General features: G+C 49.1%; 1 protein-coding gene across 1 annotated transcript in view; it reads left to right on the plus strand.

Moving 5' to 3' along the window:
• Nucleotides 1-9,331, plus strand: part of Col23a1 (collagen type XXIII alpha 1 chain) — a 295,946-nt gene that overhangs the window by 250,645 nt on the left and 35,970 nt on the right. The window lies entirely within an intron of this gene.

Raw genomic sequence — 9,331 nt, forward strand, 5'->3', positions numbered from 1 at the left:
GGAGGAGGAGGAGTGTGGTGATCATGTCCAGGGGCTACGTGACGTAGGCCCTTGTAGATTGGCAGTGGGGAACAAAGATCCCCCAAGCCCCATGCTTCCTGAACCCTCACAGTGCACCCTCTAAGCCGTCAGTGTCCCCTGAAGCAACACCAACTTCTAGCCCCCCCACACACACGTGCATACATATGTATACAAATGAAAGAGTGAGAGAGGGGGAGGGGAGGGCTTATGTAGCTCAGAGTCTAAGATTGGGGCAGAGCCTTGGTTCAGCTTCTCTTCCAGAGTGCTCAGCAGGAAGCACGGGGACCCGGCTCCCACCTCTATGGATCCCACCAGGGCCCTGTTGTTCCTTGTTCTCCGCCATCTCTGTTCTACCTCACCCTGCTTAGAAGTCAGCTTTATTTGCACAGCATTTCCAAGCCCTGTTCTCTCAGACAGATCCCCTGGCTTCTGCACTGTTCGTGTTTCCTGTGCACATAGTGGAGGCAGCACCTCCATCTTCCACACCTACTGTGTAAGGGATGACATTCCACACTGAGCAGGCACAGGCAGTGTGCACAAAGGGAAAGACCGGCCAGCCCCTGTGCCCACCTTCCAGAGGAGACTGGAGCTCTGCAAGCCCCTGCAGAGTTCTGGGCAGGTCTGTGTGAGTTGACCATCTCTGAGCCAAAACTCTGAAATGTCTCCAATCAGAAGCCTGTGATGTCAACAGGATGCCACAAGTGGAAAATCCCACATCCGACCTGTGACGGTCACAGTACAGGTGTAGGGGCTGGGAAAGTGGCTCAGTGGTCAAAGAACTTGTCTCAAGAGCTTGGGAAGCAGAGTTCAGATCCCCAGAACTCTCAGAAATGCCAGCTGAATGCGGTAGGCCAGCTGCAATCCTAGCTTCAGAAGGTAGAGACAGAATCAGCCCCAGACCAGCCACAGTAGTGGGCTCTGCGGTTCCCTTAAGAGACTGCCTCGGTGAATGAAGGAAAAGAATGATCTTAGCATCAACCTTGGGCCTACACATACACACACACACACACACACACACACACACACGCATGCATGCATACACACACATGCAAGCATACACACACATGCATACACACACATACACATGCATGCATATATACATACATACATACACATGCATGCATACATACACATGCATGCACACACACATGCATGCACACACACACAGAGACAGAGATAGACAGAGAGAGATAACTCTTTTTTTGTTTTGTTTTGTTTTTTGAGACAGGGTTTCTCTGTGCAGCCCTGGCTGTCCTGGAGCTCACTCTGTAGACCAGGCTGGCCTCGAACTCAGAAATCCACCTGCCTCTGCCTCCCAAGTGCTGGGATTAAAGGCGTGCGCCACCACGCCCAGTGAGAAATAACTCTTAACACCATGACACATATCTCTAATCCAGGTGCTTGGGAGGCTAAAGCAGGAAGATCACAAATTTGAGGGCAGCCTGGGCTACACAGAGAATCCAGCTTAGACTATGAGACTCTGTCTCAAAACACCAAAAATTAAATTACAAATATAAAATAAGATTACCTTTGATCTCTATGTATAAAACATATATGAGCCCTGAGTGAATTCCACTTAGAATCAAGTCCTGTCTTAGTTATCTGATCATGTGCACGCAAATGCTCCGTGTAGCCCAGGCTGTCCTTGAATTTCCTGCATAGCCAAGATGACCTTGAATCCCTGGTCTCCCTGCCTCCTCCATCTTGCAAATACTAGGATTACAGACATTTGCCACTGAGCCTGCCAGAGTGTGTGTGTCTCTGTGTGTGTGGTATGTGTATCTGTGTCTGTGTGTGTCTCTGTGTGTGTGTCTGTGTGTCTGTGTGTGTCTGTGTGTGTGTGGTATGTGTATCTGTGTCTGTGTGTGTCTCTGTGTGTGTGTCTGTATGTGTGTGTATGGTGGGTGTGAGTGTGTCTCTGTGTCTGTGTGTGTGTATGTGTGTGTGTGGTGTGTGTGTCTGTGTCTCTGTGTGTGTGATGTGTATCTGTGTCTGTGTGCATGTGTGTGTGTGTGTGTGGTATGTGTGTGTGTGGTGTGTGTATCTGTGTCTGTATATATGTGTGTCTGTGTGTGGTGTGTGTATCTGTGTGTGGTGTGTGAATCTGTGTCTGTGTGTGTCTCTGTGTGTGTGGTATGTATGTGTGTCTGTGTGTGGTGTGTGTATCTGTGTGTGTGTGTGTGTGTGTGTGTGTGTGTGTGTGTGTGTGTATGGCAGTACTAGAAATTGAAAATAGATTTTAATTGCACCCTAGGCAGTCTTCCACTGTGTTCTACCTCCAGCCTCCGGAAGCACTTCTGATGACCAGCATTTTAAACAGTGTTTTCCTCCCACCACACGTTTTAAAGGTCTCCTGGTTTTGAGGCAGAGGCAGAAGGAAGGAGGGATCTCACCAGGAGGCGTCTACAGCAGTTTATTGACAAAGATAGAACTGGAAACTGCGATAGAAGGGTTGCCAAGAAATGAGGCTTGACCTGAGTAAAAACCTTCTGCTAGAATCTGGGGCCTGCTATATGGCTCAGCAGCTAAAGGTGCTTGCTGCAAAGCCAGACCACTGAGTTCACTCTCCAGGACCCCCATGGTGGAAAGAGAAAACTGACGCCTGGGAGTTGTCCTCTGACCTTCAAGTAATTACCACGACACTCTCAACCTGCACAACACACAATAAATAAACACAATAAAAAAGTCTTAATGAGGAATCAGATCTTCACGGGGCATGAGGCAGGTCCCACTAGAATCAGAAACCCTCACGCAGGCGTCTCCCAGGACGGGAGCACCACCCACAGGCCCCGTCTGGTTAAACTCAGAGTACCCAGGGAGGCGGGACCTGCAAAGCCTCCAACATCAGTCATGGGGCATTGACAGCTGAGGTCCCAAAGGACAGAGTGAGCTCGGGGCTGAAATGTGGTCTTCGAGACAGAGCCCCAGCCTGGGACCAATTTCCAAGTGAATAACTCAATTGGACTGTTTGGAATTAATCAGGCGAACAAAAAAAAAAAAAAAAAAAATCCATGAACACCACACACTCATGCTTCCTTACACTCTTCCAGTTCAAAAACAGCTTTGATTGTAAAAATGTAATTAGTTAAATGATTCATCTGTAATACCCCCCAAATTCATATGCTTTCTTAAATTCTAACATCCCCTGGCTCACTCCCATCTGACCCCTGCGGGGCAGCTCCCAGCCCCCAAGATGCTGGGTAGAGGGAGGAGGGGTGAACACCCACTTCCTGAGTCCCCCATAATAGTCCCCAGATTGGAACCTCAAAGACAGAGTCAGCTGGGCTTGCAGAAGAGGTCCTCCGCACAGGCTTCCTCCTCAGCCTTCTCCCCTCCCCCCACCCCCCACCCCCCACCCCCCAGGCAGAACAAGACAGGTACTTCTGCCGTCCTCCCATGGTCGGGGTCTGGCTCTCCATTCCTCAGTTTCCCATCATGCCAAAGAAAGAGAGATGACCACAGGCAGTCATGGGGCCTGCACTTTGGGTCCGCTGCTCAGGTTCCAGGGCCGCACACCCTCTCCTGTTTCTTCACCTTCCTGGTACAGGGGCCTCCTGCCCACAGGTCACTCTAGAAGAGGAAACAGTAGAGGAGGATTGGCCGTGTGCTTTCTGGTTGCCAGCAACCAGCCATGGAGTGGTACCTGCAGACTGGCTGTTGGCTGTCACCTCTCCTCATTTCACAACACACAGCCTACTGCGTGGAGGAGCCTGTTCACAGACATGAACTGGGCCAAGTCATAAAAAGACTGGCGAGAAGACAGTATGTGGGTAGGAAGCTGTTCCTGCAGCCTCCCATGACTTGAGAAAGGATGAGTTTGGGGGTCCCCCATAGACTGCGCGATCTCAGGCATATCTCACTCCTCATAGATATTATGTTCTTTGCATCCCCGGTAGCAATTAGGAGATCCAAGTGGATGCCTCCTGGGAGCTCCGGGGCTGGGCACTCATACCGGGTTCAGTGAATGACAGTTCCTGTCTCTATATGATCATTCAGTCCAGCAGGGGGAGCCCTTGAGGCTAGCAAGCTTTGGGTGAGCATAGGAAGTACAGAGCCTCTCGGGCTGTGACCCCAGGGCAGGAGCTGGCTTTCACTAGCAGATAACAGATCAAGGGCGCCCCCTAGTGCTCACCGGTGTTCAGACATCGGCGCTGGTGGGAAATTGGCCCTTTCGTTCATGGAATCACTGTCACGTGTAAACACTGTTCAGCAAATGTTTATTCTCAGCTCAGGGCGGTTTGGCACTTCACAGGTAGTAGCAAGAAATCCATCCTAGAAGCCTATGACTAAGCCAGAGAAAGATCCACAAGTCACCTGAGCTCCAGCTTCACATTAGGCTGTGGTCAGTGTCAAGAGGGTTTAGTAGCTGTGAGCACCAGCAAATCCACATCAGGAGGGGACGGGGCTGCTGCCTCAGGGAAGGGAGGTGTGGTATAAGAACACAAAGTAGGGGCTGGGAATGTAGCTGACTTTGTAGCCTGTGTGCCTAATATAAATATGGCCTTGGGTTCTATGGGAATCCTTCTTCCTTTTTTTTTTTTTTTGTAAAGATTTACTTATTTTATTTATTTATTTATGTGAGTACACTGTAGCTATAGAGATGGTTGTGAGCCTTCATGTGGTTGTTGGGAATTGAATTTTTAGGACCTCTGTTCCCTCTGGTCAACCCTGCTCATTCCAGTTGGCCCCGTTCACTCAGTCTCTGCTTGCTCTGGCCCAAATATTTATTTATTATTATACATAAGTATATTGTAGCTGACTTCAGGCACACCAGATTTCATTACAGGTGGTTGTGAGCCACCATGTGGTTGCTGGGATTTGAACTCAGGACCTTCGGAAGAGCAGTCAGTGCTCTTACCCACTGAGCCATCTTGCAAGCCCTATGGGGAATCCTTCCTACACCACATAAAAAACAGGCATGAAAGCCGCGCAGTGGTGGTGTGTGCCTTTAATTCCAATACTTGGGAGACAGATCTCTGAGTTCAAGGCCAGCCTGGTCTACAGAGCAAGTTCCAGGACTGCTAGGGCTACACAGAGAAACCCTGTCTCAAAAAAAAAAAAAAAAAAAAAACCACAAGCGAACAAACAAAAAAAAAACAGGCATGACCGTACCCACCTAAGCTATGTGAAACCCTTCCTCAAAACAGAACGGCGACTAGCAAACACCTTTAATCTCAGCAGTAAACAGGCAGATCTCTGAGTTCGAAGTCAGCCTGATCTACAGAGTGAGTCCTGGACCAGCCAAGACTCACTGTCTCAGTGAGACCCTGTCTCAAAGAAACAGAAAAACCAAAAACAAAGCAAAAGCCAGGTGGGTGCTGACAGAAGGGAGGTTCAGGAGCCCCCACCCCACCCCACCCCATCCCAGACAGAGTCAGGCTGATAAGGAGCACTCGGTTGAGGCAGCCAGCCTCACTAAGGAGTCAACTGCTCCCTTCCTCTGGTGTCCGAGTCCCAGGAGAACCATCCTGCCCGTTCCACTTCCCTATCCCAAAGGACATGAGCATCCAAGAAAAAATGGGCAGCTTGTTCTTGAGGTCTAAGGGCAGGAGCATAGCCAGCATGCTATCCCATTCCTTGTCTGTCTGTTCAGAAAATCAGGGATGGAAGATAGAGGAGGATGGTCTGGGAGGGAGGCGAGTTGTGCTCAGGACTACAGAAGGACCAGAGAGACCGTTCAGCTCCTGAAACAAGCTCACAAGCATCACCTAATAAAAAAATATAATAATATATAAATTATATATCATAAGAATATAACAATTATGTTTGTGTATGATTAATATTGTTAATTTATATTTTATTTAAATCTAGAATTTAGTTCCTTTATATACTTTATATTAATTATGTAATTAGTATACATAAGAATTATAGCTTTATATAGTAGTATTTAGAATATATAAATAAATACAAGAAATAGAAATCTGCCAACAGGAAAGCCTACGAGCTGGGGCGTGGGCTAGGCGGACTGGGTGGGTCTGAAGGAAGTCCTGCACTTCAGTTCATGCAAGGCAATCCTCACAGCAGATCCAAGAAAAGCTGAGAATCCAACTTTGCTGTGTACTGTAGCCATACAGTTCGCAACCTTGTTGCTGGTGCTGTTACTTTTTCTGCCTATGTTCTCTAGAGAAATCAAGACAAGTAGGTGCTGCAGCTCGGGGTAGGAGAGCTGGGATGGGAGGAAGGGAGGCCGGTGATGCACTGCCTCCTATGAATCAGTCCTGCACACAAAAGAAGGAGGAAGAGCAGCCTGGGAGATCCTGTGTGAGTAGGCAGGGAGAACAGAAGCAGGTACCCCCATCAGACCACAGACAAAGCAGGGGCTTGACCTGGATATGGTCCAGGGGCTCTGCTCGTGAACCAGGAGCCTCCGTCAACTGTGAGCTATCTCTGTCGCTGGTCCCTGGATCTACAGAAGAGTCAGAGCCACACAGTGGGCTGCTTGGTGCTGGAAGGATGCCCCAGCCTGTGTACTACGTCCAGTGTTCCCTGCACACAAGCATCTCAGACAGGGGCAGTTCAACTTCCCAGTCTCAAACTCCACTCTCCCACACCCACTGGGAATCAAGGTCCTTTATCCCCTCTCCCCAAAGAGGGGCAATTTTTCCTGATACCTGACAAGGTAATCGTGTTCCTCCGCACCAAATACCAGGAAAGGGTGAATACATAATTTAAGCAGATATTTGGGATCAGTTCAAAGGCTTAGTCCTCTAAATACCTCCTCTTCCAGCCATGGTGTGTGATGGGGACATAGATGTAATTGTTTCCAGCCAACACGGGCCACTCACTGAGCAAGCCCTCGCCACAAAATAGAAGCCAGCTGCTTCCATGGCTCAGAGAGTCACGGCTGAAAGAGGCCCAGGCCAAGGGTTGCACACCCGTGCCCCTACAGAGCCGGGGTCACTCTCCCAGGCAGCCAGTGGATGTGAAGCAAAAGGAAAGAGTGGAGCAAGGGCCCTCGGGCCGTAACCCTGAGAAGGCAGTGCAGGCCTGGGCGGGCAAGAGCGTGTCCCATGGGGCTGGGACGCCTTCCTGCTTCTCTAGACAATTCCAAAGTCTGTGTAGTGAAGTGAACTGTCCAGTTTTGGGTTTGTTTTCGTTGTTTTCAACGCGGCTGCTAATTTGGTTGGTTTGAGGGGTTTTATTGTGGTAGTGGGTTTTGTTTTTATTTTTAAACCTTGTGGTTGTTACTTGACAAAACCTCTAGCTTTTTTGACACTGCACAATGATGTCATCATCTGTATATCTAATACTTGTGTGTGTGTGTGAGAGAGAGAGAGGGGGGGGAGGGGGAGAAGGAGAGAGGGGGAGGGAGGGAGAGAGAGACACAGACAGACAGACAGACAGACAGACAGACAGACAGACAGACTATGCATGCTGTGTCTTCCTATGGAGATGAGTAGACAATTCCATTTTCCGTAGTCAGTTCTCACCTTGCACCATGTCGGTCCCAGGAACTGAACTCGGGTTGTCAGGCTTGGCTGCAAGCACCTTTACCCTCTGAGCCATCTCGCCAGCCCTCAACTGTACATCTATTGCAAAGTTCACACTTGGGAATGGTGTGATCAACTCATAAACACAATCCAAAAAGAAACCCTGATGTTTTAAGTAAGTTTACAATTTTATACCTAGCTGCATTCCTAGCTGCCCTCAGCTGCGTGCCACTTGACACACCTGCGAGTCTAGAGCTTGCTGCAGCGACTTGAGGTACAAAAGAGCAGCAGGACACAAGCAGGACACAAGCCACAGCTGGACCTCCACACTGAGAGAGACCCTTTCTTCCCTTACCCTGGGGCAGGGAACTCAAGTTTGGGAAATAGTTAAAACCCAGACTAGAACTGTAGTCCATGTGTATGCAAACAGCCAGGCCTGAGAAATCAGAACCATATGGGGCTGACCTGCCTGGAGGGGGCTGCCCCCTACTCCCACCCGCTGGCCAGCCCTAGCGAAGGCTGGGGCAAGACTCACAGAGCCTTCATAGAGGAATGTACACATCCCGGGCTGGGATCTCAGACCCCACCAGCCTTGTAATTTGATGAATCGTCAACATCTGGGGCTTAATTACTAGACCCTGAACTGATAATCCTGGTAAAGCCCCCTCATCCAGGGCTCCCCAGCCCAGTGCATTTCGAGGGCTCCGTTTCCCCAGCAGGAGCTGTCAGCATTCATTACAGTTAGAAAGCAAGGCAGTCACCCAGCTTGGGTTGGGTGGAGTGGTTCTGTATGCATCTAAACATTGCTGGTTTGTCGGTTTGTCTTTTTCCTGCCCATCTCAGGGAAGGTGGGCCCCAGTAAGAAGGACCCACTCAACCTAGACAGAGTGATGCATACCCACAGTCCTAGCAGTGGGAGATGGAGGCATCAAGAGTTCAAGGCCAGTATCTGCCTGTCTCAAAAATAAAAAGGCCAGGGAGATGGTCCAGCGAGGAAAGTCACTAGCTGTCAAACCCAAAGACCAGAGTTCAATCCCCAAAACACACAAACTGGAAGGAGACAGCCGAGGCCCAAATGTTGGACTCTGAGCTCCATATGTGTGCACACACACTCATGCAAATAAATACATTAAAAAAAACAAACAAACAAGAAGGACCACCAGGCAGTTGTGGCATATACCTTTAATCCCAGCACTCAGGAGGCAGAGGCAGGTGAACCTTTTGAGTTCAAAGCCAACCTGGTCTATAGAGTGAGTTCCAGGAGAGCCAGAGCTACACAGAGAAACCCTGTCTTGAGAAGAAGAAAACTATGAAGGACCAGCTCTGAGATAACCCGCTCCCCACTGTGTTCATCCTTGTCCTGGAGGCAGCAGCGGGAAGCACCAGCCATTGCTGTCCCCAAGAGGAAGTGGCTGGCTCCACAGCTCTCAGGGCCTGATCATCTTGCAGCCCCAGGGATGGAGCCCCAGACTTGGAAACCCCATCTCAGGGATGGCTCCATGGACCCCTGCTTAGGTACAACCCACTGGGGCCGTGAAGGACAGAACCACTACCTGTAACTCCGGCTTCAAGGGATCCAATGTCCTCTCTGGCCTCTGTTGGTACAGATAGGCATAATTTAAAATAAAATAAACCGCTGAGCAGTGGTGGTGCACACCTTTAATTCCAGTGCTGGGGAGACAAAGACAGGCAGATTTCTGTGACTTCAGGACAGCCTGTTCTACACAGAGTGACTTCCAAGACAGTCAAGGCTACACCGTGAAACCTTGTCTCGAAAAACCAATAAATTTATTTATGTATTTATTTATTTATTTATTCATTTATTTATTTATTATTTTTAAAGACTGTTTTTGTTTTTTGTTTGTTTGTTTGTTTTGTTT

Source organism: Mus pahari, chromosome 14, assembly GCF_900095145.1.
Source record: "Mus pahari chromosome 14, PAHARI_EIJ_v1.1, whole genome shotgun sequence".
Classification (NCBI taxonomy): Eukaryota; Metazoa; Chordata; class Mammalia; order Rodentia; family Muridae; genus Mus; species Mus pahari.